This window comes from Equus caballus, chromosome 10, assembly GCF_041296265.1.
Source record: "Equus caballus isolate H_3958 breed thoroughbred chromosome 10, TB-T2T, whole genome shotgun sequence".
Classification (NCBI taxonomy): domain Eukaryota; kingdom Metazoa; phylum Chordata; class Mammalia; order Perissodactyla; family Equidae; genus Equus; species Equus caballus.
Window position 1 is genome coordinate 80,412,591 of NC_091693.1, and position 13,208 is coordinate 80,425,798.

At 39.5% G+C, this 13,208-nt stretch overlaps 1 long non-coding RNA gene across 2 annotated transcripts; it reads left to right on the forward strand.

The window, feature by feature from the left end:
- The first annotated feature begins 557 nt into the window (after window positions 1-557).
- LOC138916013 (uncharacterized) lies at window positions 558-5,269 on the forward strand. Of its 2 annotated transcripts, none has more exons than XR_011422641.1 (3): window positions 558-807; window positions 964-1,407; window positions 4,941-5,269. It is a non-coding gene; the product is annotated as an uncharacterized lncRNA (long non-coding RNA). The 2 variants fall into 2 exon arrangements; XR_011422640.1 differs by having other exon boundaries at window positions 1,220-1,407.
- Window positions 5,270-13,208: the final 7,939 nt, after the last annotated feature.

Genomic DNA, 13,208 nt, shown 5'->3' on the forward strand with positions numbered 1-13,208 from the left:
TCATCCCCACTGAGGAAAGAGCATTTGTAGCTTGCTTAGTGTGGCTTTGTTGCACAAATGTTAAAATCATTGGAGAGAATATTTATCCATAATCCATCCCGTCCTTTCTTATTCTCATAGAAGAGGTCTCTGAAAGGTAAGATAGTCACCTTCCCGAGGGAAGGACAGGACTCAGTGATGGAGAAGGCACTTTGGAACTGGGAGAATTGCCTGTAAAATCAAATTTAGGCAAAGAGATAGCCCAACAGCCATTCATAAATCGTTCCCTCATGAAGAAACAATAGTGTGCACTGGATAATTCAATAGAAAACATTAGTCATTTATCATCCTTAATTATCAGTCATCTCTAACTGCATCTGGTTTGCATTTTTTATTTGAACGGTTTTTTTTGAGTTGGACCCGGGCATTTTTTTCTTCCGTTCCTGACTTCATTTTGTTATTCTTTTTAAAATTCCATCACTAATTCCCATGATGTGAGGAGGTTCCTATTTCACCAGGCACAATAAATCAAGCAGCTCCTCTGTCGTAACATTGTCCTTACTGTGCATTTGTCCTAGGCCCCGGATCGCTGAGTTTACTTAAGGTTAGAGAGTCAAGCTGCTTTGAGGACAAACTCAGCCAGCGCCGAGGGTATGCACGTAGCCCTGAAGGTACACAGCTTCAGTCAGCTTGATGGAGAACAGCTGCTTCGGAAAAGTCAAATGGCAAAAACTGACCCTGGGACGTTTTGAAGTTTGTGAACTCTTGTCCTACTGCTCTGGACAGCGTGTGGTGGCCGAGGTGCACTTTTGCCTGTGGAACTGATGGGTAATAGTCTTCTCTCATGAAATAATAGTCACAGCTAGTATTTAGCAAGAATGTTCCACATGCTCTGTGTTATACAATTTGCTTTTATGCTTTGTCACATTTAATATTCAGAAAAACCCTTTGAGGGAGGTAAATCCTGTTATTTACATCTTTCAGATGAGCAAACTATGACCTTGGAAAGGTGTAGTTGCTTGTTAAGTTCTCAACTGGGGAGGCCCTGGACCGTAAAGGTAGAATAAATCAGAACCTCAAGCCTGCATGAGGTAGGCCGATGCTATAAATTTCTCCAGAGAAAATCCTTTCTACCATGAAAATCTCAGGACAAGAGAGGTCAGCTCCTTGTTTTTCCTCTCCGCGGTATGGGGTTTCTCAGAGATTTTTGGTGGTGGCTAATTGATCATGGTGTCCCTAGGAATGAAACAGCCGGGCAGTCTGCTGGAGTATTGCTTGATCTGCAACATCGAAAAACTCTAGTTCTGGTGGCCAAACCCTGATTTAAGTTGCCACGATGGAGAGAAGGACCACTCACCAGGTTTTCTGGCCTAAGCCAATTCACAGACTCAGAGCCTCTTGAGCAAGGACTCTTCATTACGGTTTCAAGTAAGTACGAGAAATCTTCCTGCAAGTCTTTTGTCAAAAGAACCTGCTGCCATTTGATAGACTGTGTGCTGTGGAGAAGAAAATACCCAGATCATTCAGGAATTACTAGATACTGGCTCTTAACTAGGTTAATTCTTATAACCTAAACTACCCACTGTAGTCTACCAGTTACAATGAGAGTTTTCAGTGGTCAGGAGACAGATGAAGTCTGAGCCCAGATTTAACTCACAGTGAGCCCAGTTTGTCAACTGGCCCATCTTGTGGTTATTTCCTCGGTTCCCGTATATGTATAACTGGAATGTATAATTGGCAATAGTCAGAATCCCCACAGCGACGCTCTGACTCATGGAATAAGGGCCATTATGGTAGGAGGGGTGAAGTAGAAGCCCCTGGAACATCCCATCCCTACAAATATAGTAAACTGGAAGCAATGTCATATCCCTGGGGGAAATTGCAGAGATTAGTGCCCCTGTCACAGGCTTGAAAGGTGCAGAATGATACCTACCCTGTGCTCGTTTAACTCCCCTGTTTGGTCTGTGCAGACATAGACTGGATCTTGGAGAAGGACTGTGAACCACAAGCTAAATCAGGTGGTAACTCCAGTGGCAGTTGCTGGTATGGTATCTTTACCGGAGCAAATATACACGGGTCCTGGAACTTGGAATGTAGCTATTGACCTGCACAGTACCTTTTCCTGCAAACCAGTGGCGAGGCCCACCAGAAACAGTTCGCTTATGTCTGGCAGAGCCAGCAGCAGACCGTCACACTCTTGAGTCAGGGCCGCATCAGTTCTGCTGTCTGCCATAATATGGTGCACAGAGAAATTGTCATGACGTGGCACAAAACTTCACACCGGTTCACTACAGAGCATTGAGACGATTGGATCTGACAAGCAGAAAGTAGCAAATCAGATGCCTTAGTAATAAATACGTAAACAAGAGAGTGGGACATAAATCCCACAAAAATTCAGGGCCCACCACCTCAATGAAATTTCTGGGGGTTCAGTGGTCTGGAGTAAGGTGAAAGAGAAGTTGCTGCACCTTGCACCATCTACCAGGAAAGAAGAGGTACAATGCAATACAAAGAGGTATGCGGTTTTAAAAAAATTTTTGAGGTCACGTATACCACATCTGAGTATGATGCTCCTAACCATGTGCGGAGTTACTCCATAACGCTGCCAGTTTGGAATGTGAACCAGAGCAAGAGAAAGCTCTGCAGCAACCCTGGCTTCAGTGCCTGCTGCTCCACCACCTGGGTCTTGTGATCCATCAGATCCAGTGACAGTGTGTGCATAGCAAATAGGGATGCTGTACAGAGTTTCTGCAAAGTAGATTTCTAGGCTTTTGGAGCAAATCTATGCTTTCCTCTACAAGTAATTATTCTTTTGAAAACAGCTTCTGGCTTGCTACTGCACCATGTAGAGACTGAATGCCTAACCATGGGACACTAAGTGACTGTGTGGCTTGAACTTCCCATCATGAATTGGATGTTGTCTGACCACCTAGCCACAAGGTTAGGTATGTACAGCACAATTTGTCGTCAAGTGGAAATGATTCATGAGTATGGAAGATGACCTGAGTGGAGCCATATTAAAATAGAGCAGAGCAGCCATTTCAGAGGAATTGCCTTGCGCATTTTGTTTTCTTTATCTTCCAAACTGGACCAAACTGCCAATGTTCCAAGAAGTCAGTAAGGACAAGAATATCCTGTTTGTAAGAACTGATGAAACTGGACTTTGCTGAGGACCGAATCGCTAACAAATCAATGAAGTACAAGTCTAGCCTTTTGCCTGATGATCAAATCTCAAGCCAATCAATGAAGTACAAACCAGTCTTACCTCATCTAGCCCAATGAACTCTTCTTAATACAACTTACCTCATCTCTCTCCTTTTTTTTTTCATAAAAACCCTGAGCCCCTCTCCTGTAATCAGAACACTGTTTGGGTTTGTACCTGAATCTGTGCTCCCTGAATTGCAGTTCCTTGATTCCAGATAGACACTGTGCCTCTTCAACTGGTTTCTGTTTTTGTAGGTGGACAAGAGACTGAGCTTGGGGAGGTCTAGAAGGGTCTATAAACTACTCTAGTAGGTGGTTCAGACTCTTTCAAAACTGATTCCTGTTGCATTGCCTCCTCACCCTCAATTCATGCCTATGATCCCTAGAGGAGTTTCCTACAACCAACCGAATGAGGAAGAAAAATCTTGAGTGTAGTTTATAGATGGTTCTGTGTGTTATGCCAGTACCACCAAAAGTGGACCTCTGTATAATTGCAGCCCTACTTAGGGGTGACGTTGATATATATACCCTGCTGTTTCTGTTTCTCTGAACCCTGGATAATACAATAGACAATACTGTTGTGATGTAATATATTATCAATATATTTTGGTGTATTTTATTGTAATTTCAATTTTGTGCATTGTAATATCAAATTTGTAGTATAATATACATGTAATAATGTAATATCAATTAACCAGTCACTATGCGTTTTCTTTGAAGACTTGGTTGCCACCCTGTAGAATCTCGACCCAAATTATTATCATGTTCTCTTTTTAAAATTAGCTTTTTATTTTGAAAATTAGTCTTTAGGTAGGTCTCCATTCTTTAAAATTCTTTAACTATTATCAGTTTTGATCTACTTTCAATCAGGTTTTTCAGTGTTCTGGAAATGAGCCAGGATACTCTTATTTCATTTTATTTTTTACAATTTTGGAATTTCATATCCTCTTATTTAAATTATTCTCTAGTTTTTGTTTCAAAGATCACTGTTTTCAACAGATAACAGAGAAGCAAGGGCAAAGATTCACCCTAATCCATTGACCTCACTTTTCCTCTAACTGTTTCTTGTTTTTAACCATGATTTTTACAGAGCATTCTTTTTGGAAGCCTCAGCTTATTTGGAGAGCTTCCCTTTTCTGATATACTTTCAGTCCTTGGCAAACCAATATCCCACCATTGTTTCTCTCTCTGAGGTGACTGAGGCACCATTATTGAGCTTACCAACAGTAGTTTCTAACTCTTCCTTCTTCTGGAGCTCTCTCCCTTTTCCCCGACCCCAGTTCACCTAAGTCTAAGCATAAACATCTTTTGCTCTGGGAGATTTCTATGACCCTTTGCACTAGATTTGGTCCCTTAAGGGAAGCCCTCTGCTGTTTACTTCCATGTACCCTGTACCTCCCTTTTCTGAATTTTTAGCAAACTTTCATCATTGGTTAAATATCTGTCTTTTTCACTAGTCTGCACATTCCACTAGGGCAGGAATCTGACTTGGTTCCTGACATAGGTACCAGTTAACATATGCCAGGAAGTGCTGTAGGCTCATTAGTTATTCATGAAATGGATAGTTACCCATTCTTATTTCATGCGAAAGCTCGTCCCTTTTACCATTTTCCTTTGGTCTCTTGCCATTTCAAATTCCTTTACCTTCTAAACGTATCACAATGTTTGCTATGTGAGGGAGCATAACATATTTAATATGAGAAGGCTATTCCCTGCCACCTGAATGCGCCTTAATGTCTTCTATGTTTTCTTTGAAGGTCCACAGCATCAGTGAGCTACCATAGGCCCATCCTGGACACAATGGAGTTTTTCAATCTGTTGACATCCCGGCTGTGTTCAAGGTGATGACTGCCTGTTGTCTCTTTTCTAGCTGCAGAGGTTAAACAAATGGATGAGAAGTCGTATCAGAGGTCTATGGTTTTAAAAGTTGGAGGAAAATGTCCTTAGATTACTCACATCAAAAGAGCACCTTTTTCTAGCCTCTTATTCCTGTGCTGATTTATTTAAAAGTAATCAATTCAAATGAAGAACTATTCAATTCACATATCATCCAAATATAACCACAAATGAAATTTTGCCCACTTTATTCACTGAATCATGAATGAATTACTTAAGCTTCCATTATTACTTTAACACATTTGTTTAGCTTAGTTCTTGGCAAAATTTACTTAAGCCACAATGAGTGTAAAAGAGGTCCATTTAGTTAGTGGCGTCACATCCATGCAGTTGCTCAAGCTAGAAACCTAGACGTCATTCTTGACTGCCTTTTCTCCGTTCCCATATCTATCTGCATCAAAACATTCTGTGTATTTTGTTAATTCTACCTCCTACTGCCTCTCAAATTCATCCCTTTTTCTACATAATGGGTTTCTACTACTGTGCTTCATAATCTCATAATTTTTCACTCAGATTACTGCGTCTGCTTCATCTGTTCCCCCTGTCCTCAGTCTGTTTGCCAATACCAGCCAAGTCAAGCCACATCATGCATCTTCTTACTTTAAATACTTCAAGGATTCCACATTGTCTATGGAGTTAAGTTCTTGCTTTTTTGCTCCACACTCTACATCCTCCATCCCTGGTTCTGGTTCATTTTTTCAGTCTTATCTTGAATCGCTTTTTCCACACTCAAAGCTTCATGATATCTTGTGACTTTAGGCCTTTGTACAAAATGATTCCTCTGCCCCAGCCCACCTTTTCTCTCTCTTTGGTGCAACTAAAACCCTTTGATTTTACTATAGTTGAGGCACCACTTAGGGATGGGCTAACCCTGCCTCCAGACTCCCCATAGCTCCCTGTGCTTACCTTCGTCACGGCATTATTCACGTGGTGTTGTAGCTCTCTCTTTGTCTGTCTCCTCCTCACCCCCCAAAGAACTGTAAGTTATTTGGAGGCAAGAGCTGAGCCTTACTTGTGCCTAGCATGGTGCCTGACACAGAGATAGTGTTTCAATGAGTCTTTGTTGAATCAAAAAATTAATGAAAAAAAGGAAAAGAGTAAACATCCAAAAGTTCCCTACTCTTTATTAGTTCACAAACCTAGTCAAGTTAGCAGTTTACCAATTACAAACCATCACAGGCTCTATGCAGGAACTCACTTTTGTTCTAACTGAATACACTGTTCTTCAAAGACACAAATGACATTAAATGTTTTGTAAATGAACCCACTGGAGTGCAAGAAGGGATATTATATTGGAAAACATTAAACAACCTGAAATAAAAAGCAGATCGTTTCCCAACCACAAATTGCAGATTAAAGAAGAAAAATCCTCAACCAATATTAAAACTTACTTTAAAGTAAATGCTGCCAACATTTTAAAGGGAGGACATGACCACATTCAGGGACAAGACTGTAGAATGAAGACAAATGGTAAACTAAAGAACATTAGCCGACAAAATAAAATGCGAGGCAGCCCACTTGGCCAACGAGTGAAAATGAAATAAATTCAAGAGTTTTAAAAATGCCTGATTTCTACAAGGTTGTTCCATTGTTTTTGGTGTTGTTTTTCCCTATAAGCTGAGCTTAGAAACTTTTCCTCTGCAGAAAGAGGCTTTGGCTGTCATTTTTTCATGGTGTGTGTTTGTTCACGTCCTACACAGGCACCGAAGTATGAAGAAAGGAGAGCCTCGTGGGAGGCCGGAGCAGGCTGGGCACACTTTTGAACTAGATACTGATCAATAGGCCCAGCTAGAAAGATGACTTGTAAACTGGATTCTTCCCAGTGTACATCCCCAAAGGGAAATGCTGAAATTCCTTCCCCTTTCCTCTCTGCTTTTACAAATCTTCCCACTTTAAGACCTGTCTCAGTTTCCCCCAGCTTCTTCGAAGCAACCTCAGAGATTTGGCCACTTTGGCCATTTTTCCTGACTTTCTTGAGAGCTTTAGAATCAGACTATTCAATTGTTCATGTTATTATATTATAGTTATCGCTAATTATGTTTTTGCATGTAAATACTGTCTCCCTAATCAGATTATTCCCTCTGCCAAGAACTGTGTCACTGACTTTCAAAAAAATATTCCTGACAGTTATTAGCACAATGTACAGTGTACATAGCAAGCACTCAGTAAACATTACAGTTAAACTGAATTAAATGAAACAAAAGACATTTTATGACAGAGATTATTTTCCCCTTACAAAATTATTAATGGAAACAAAAATCAGAATTAAGCATCCCCGTAGCTACCAAGTGTTTTCTTTTCTCTTGTTTTCCAACTTATAAGTGGGCATTATGCCAAACCACTGGTTTTCAATCCAGGATACACATGTGAAACACGTGGGGAATTTTAAAAATACAGATGCCAAGTTCACTACCTAGACCAATTCAACCAGAAGATACTAGGGAGAGGCAAAGGATGCCCAGGTGATTATAATATGCACTAGGGAGATAAGCACTGTGCTAGTCCGTCAACTGTTGAGTCAGTCAGTTGACAGTGCTAATCTGCCAAGACGTCCATGGAAGCTGCTCCTTTGGGCTCCTGCTAGCTCCCTATTTTAAGTGTGCCATGCTGTTCATGAGTTTTAGGCTTCTCAAATATCCCAATATCCTCTTCCTTGGTGTGTAGGTATTTTTCTTTTACTCATCTATTTATAATAAACAATATGAGCAACTTTTAACAAGGGAGTAAAATGGGGCAACCAAAATCTAAGAGATTTAGGGAGTTTAGTGACAATAGAAGTTTAGGTCAATTCTATACACTTACAGGAAAAAAGACAATTGACCTACTCTGCTGGAAAAATCAAACCCCATACCATTTTCATCTGAAACCCACTATTTTTATATATAAAATAGCTAGTTATTTTTGAGGAATGAAAATTAGTTCTTGACTATTTGGATAATTGCATAAAATCCAAATTTTGCTTGCATTTACAGACCAATATTCTATTGTCATGTTTGTTCTTATTTTAAAATTATTTATTAAGCTCTTAGTATATGCCAGACTCTCTGAAAAGCTCTTTACATATAATTTCCTTTAATTATCAGACTAACCAGCTGAGGCATGTGCTGGTATAATGCCTGTTTTATACACAAGGAAACTGAGGATCGAGAAGCTGAGAAAATGACCCATGGTCAATAGTTAGTGAGACACAAAGGCAAGATTCAAACCCAGGTCTGTGCAGGTCCAAAGCTCTTAACCTCTGCTCTGTGCTCCAGGAATAACTTCTACCACCAGGTGCCTCTGAGTGAAGTACAGAATGCAATGCTTTACCTGAAATCCAAGGGTGATGGAAAAGATATAAATTGTAGGGGGTTTCCTCTTCATTTAAGTTCAACTGTAAGTTATTTATGAATTTATGTCTACTGTAATTGAGTTTGTAATTTTCCACTAGAATGTGTTTTGGATGATCTTGTAAAATTTCCAAAGAAAATTCATGGGATTTTTTTCCCCAGTGTTAAAAGATGAGGAAGAGCAGCAATGTGGTTTTAATGCATAGTGTATTTATAAGGAAATTACAGAATATATTAACACAAATGTTCTATGTTTAAATCCAACGACAGTTCAACTGCTCATTCTTGAACATGCTGTGCTATTCCACGCCTTTGTGAATGTGCACATGCTGTCTGCTCTCCCTGGCCATATGCCCTCCCTCCCCTTGGTCATGTCTACTTGTCAAATTCTAGCCAGTCCTTCAAGATGCTCAAACATCTTTCTCCTTGTTGAACTCTTTTCACCAACCCCATCCCCTCAGGGAGCCTAAATAACCATTTTCCTTGGTCTCTCTACATCAGGGCAAACCTATGGCTTGCTCTGTTACAGTTTCTACAATACTCATGACAATCCTTTCTCACTTCAGGGGAAGCTTCTTTGGGGCAAGACTGTTTCTGATCCTGTATCCCCAGTGCCTAGCACATAGTATGTGGTCAGTAGACAGATGGTTAAATTTTTGAAAGAATTATGATTTAGACAAACTAGAATTTACTAAACAGGCTATGCTGTGAAAGTTCAGCAAAGCTTTCATCCTGATCTGATTAGATTTCTATTCCATTTGAAAACCTGTCACCTCCCAAAAATTTTAAGGGAAGTATAGGAATACATACACAAATAAACACATTTACTGTTGAACGAGTATAAAGCCTTCTCTGAAAGCAATTAGTTGTTTTGCATTGCCATTGGTAGCAGTATTTATGTATGTGGATGTATACGAATGTACTTCATCTTGTGTAGTCAGTTTCTCTCTTGAAATGTTGATATTCTATGTAATACTAAAATTTAACACACTAAGATATCCTTATTTCATTACTTGCTCTAGTACACAAGACTGGTTCCTCCTGACGTTCATCTATGGGATTTCTGTAACTAAAATAGTCACTTTGGGAGAGAATTAATCAGAACGTGTGGGGTGTGGGTATTAGTTTGTTAAATGGGAAACAACTTCTGAATCCAGCCTTTCTTCAAAGCTTTTTATTTTTGAAACAGATGTGCTTTCTCATACTGAGGAAAGACATTTGGGGCAATGTCTCTTGGGTGCACTGGGTCAGGCCCCATCTGCCTGGCACTGTGTGGATCCTCAACCATGAAGGGCATGGTGATCCCGTGTGGCATCTTGATTGTTTACATAGAAGCCTACCTTCTTTTGTGTTGAAATGGTGAAAGTCAAACAGTTGTCTCTCTGGCTAAAGAAAGCTGTGCATCTTGATGACACACTGATTGCTTTCCTTCAATATTTCCTGGTCTTAAAATGACCTTATGGAAATTCATTCTATTTCTTCAGGTCATTTCAGTTTGCCCAAATTCTGGCTTCTTAACTTGTTAATACATATCCCATGTGTTTAAATTACCCAGAAGAGAGGAGTGAAAAAAACTCGTCACCTACATTTATGAGTCCTAAGAAACATTGAAGTTATAAATGGTCATATGATTTCAAAATTTAAGAAGCTGTCGAAGAAATATGAAATGGCCAGTTAAGGTAGTTATTCAGATGATTCAGATTTAGTCTTATAAAAACGTTATTTAGTATGATTAATCCTAATTATTTGCTCATAGTCATTGAGTTCTCTGTGTAGATTTAGTTTTAATTGTAATTCAAGTGTCACACCTGGCTTTCTAACTTTGTTAGGAGGAACTAGAGAACACTGAATACATTCTGGGGCCTTTTGCTCTTCTTAGTGGTTGCTCCATATGTTTGTTTATTTCTTTATTTTTGTCAGGGTTTTTGGAGTCCATAGCAACTGTGAACTCCTGCATTTGTCTTCATGATTTCTAGAAATTTCAGGAACTTTGACCAATCCGGTAGTTCTGCTCCCAAAGATTTATTTGCTAGCTGATCAATTGGATATTGGAATTCTCACAAATAAGTAAAAATGGCACATTGTTAATTTGTGACTCAGAGAGTATGTGAGCTTTGCCAGTCTTGGTGGAGCCAAATGACGCAGTTCTAGAAACTGATGAAGACTTCTAATTTTATCTCAATGTACTTTGGATCCCTCACTCAAATCTCTTATGTGCTGGAGTTTGTGTGAAAAAGAATCTTATATTTTAACCTGCCCCATGAACTGTTTCTTACTTATGAAATAGTTTCCACATTGCTTATTTAATGGAGGTGGAAAGAGGGAGATATTTTCCTAGGAAGGTATTAAATTATTTCCTTAGAAGTCCAAGTACAATTTTAAGAGTTTAAAAGTTATCTTCACATTTAGTCAGTTATAAATCCAAGTTATGTGGGTAAGATAAAAACATATAACAAATTAGGACTTTCTCCCAACGTGTTAACTCCATCATATGGCTTAGTTTGAACTTCAGACACCTGTGAGGCAAAAGTAAACACTATTGGCTCCTCTTGATTTCTGTGCTACAAGATAGCTTTCCTCATTGCACACTCTCTATATGCTATGTATTTGGACTGTTAAGATAAGTTGACTATGAAGATAATTCCATTATAGGCATGTAGGATGAGACCAGTAGAAGGGACTTGTGACTACTTTCTTCTTATGAGTATAATAGGATTCCAGACAAACCAGGAGCGATGCCTCTTCAGTTCCCAGTACACTGGCCAAAACTCTTTCATTTGGTACCCTTGTGCACATATATTTTCCCTAATACTAGATCAGTTGGGTGCTGGCACTTGCTCAAGAACTTAGAACAGAAAATAAGATTAAGTCTCTTCAAGAGTTAAATTATAGAATTAACACATATTAGTGGTAGAGTACATTTAATCAGGCACTTGAATAGCTTGAGGCCTGCAAGACATATATATCACATATATATCTCCTAAAATAATGTTAACCAGTTCATAGGACATAAAGTCAATATGCAAAATAAACTATATTTCTAAATACTAGTAATGAATAATTACCAATTTTCTAAGGTGGGAGACTTATCCAGAATGCTTCACTCAGCTCTAGAGTTTTTCCAAAGTATGAGGTGAGCAGCAAGAGGACCGAATGCTTTCTGGAACTATGTTCTCGAGCTGACTGTCAGGGTGGTCTGTTCTTGAGCAGTTGGTCCTTGATTCATGGTTGTCAAGCCAAGTGGTGGAATGGAAAAAGTGATTGTGTACGTGGGACATCACTAACCAAACTAATAGAGCTGTCTTATCGGGCTTGGCTCTGACTGCTCTTTTTTTTTGGTGAAATGTGCTGGGGGCAGGGGGGCAGGCGGGTGGTATTCCTATGCATAATCATTTAATTTTGTTCGCGCTTCTCAAAGTAACAAAATCTCATGTGTCCTTTTAAGCGTGATAGTGTCCTTAAATCCTGTGTGGAAGTAGAAACTGTGTCAAAGAAGAGCATATGTCCACTCTCATGGAGGGGGATTGTTCATTTAGAAGGGACATTTTCTCATTTAAAATTGTTGCAATATTTTATGGAAATATATCTCTATATAAATATACTGCCAAATTTATGTGTCAGTATTGACATAGTCTCAAGGAGCTTTAACATTACTTCCCTGGTTACCTGGATTCGATACTCGTGATTTTGCCATAGAGAAAGAGAAAACCTCTGGTCTGTTGTGTCTTCCAGGGGCTCTCTGCCCGAACCTTGGGACACAATAGGTATGTCAGAGGCAAGGTTATTCCCTGGCTGGTGGGCATGGAGAATGCCAGGGATCTCATCTAGGCTGGCCTGGATTTGAATGTAGAAACAAGACAATGGTTCCCTTTTGTAGCTTTTAAGTACTGTATGTGAGCTGAATGTTCTAGAACTGCAGGTCACATTAACTGCGGTCTATTTTCTACTTAATTAATAACTAGTATATGATATAGAGGCTTTTCAAAGAACTCTCACTTGTGTCTGCTCCACCAACACATTCTGTCTTATGTTACCCTTACAATGATTTTGTAAGGCAGGCGGAGGAGTGCTTTTTGAAAGAGTAAAAGAAGCTTGGGTTGAGAATCAGATCTAGATTCTAGTAACTACTTTTGTGGCCTCAGTGTCGTCATGTTTATAATAAGATGCTTCTAAAACTCTCATTATTTCTTCTTGACATAAAGGTAAACTCATAAAACACAGAAAGGTTAAGTTATTTCTTCAAGATCACACTTTTCTAGGTACTTAGGGTTGACTCTAAGCTTAGAGCATTCACCTGTAGAATTTAGGGACAACACGCTTGGAATGTCAAATACTGGTAATGTTTAGAAATGGATACTGGTAATAATTTACACGTGATGGATGAGACTGGCCCTCCTATGTGATCATTTAAGCGTCAAGTCTTCACTGAGGAGTAGAGACCTGGAAAATAGTCTCCTCACTTATGTTGCCTACTGAAGACTGGGAAGAGTTGAATTACTTGTAGGAAGCTGTCTAGGTTTTAAGCATAATCCAAGGGAGAGGACGCTGTGGCCACCTGGGTCCTTGTGAGAGATAATTCTCTAGAATGAAGTTGACTGCATAATGCTGGAATTGCTGGATGACGTTGTTCATTAGGAATATTTAATTCCCTTGCTTCTTTTCTTTGTTTCCCATATAACCTTCTGATACCAACTTGGCCTTCAGTGTGGACTCACTTTATTCAGTCAGCAAGCATTTTCGAGTCTGCCAAGTGCTAGGTCTATCTACTCAGAGTTGAGAAATGTAGTCTCTGTCCTTGTT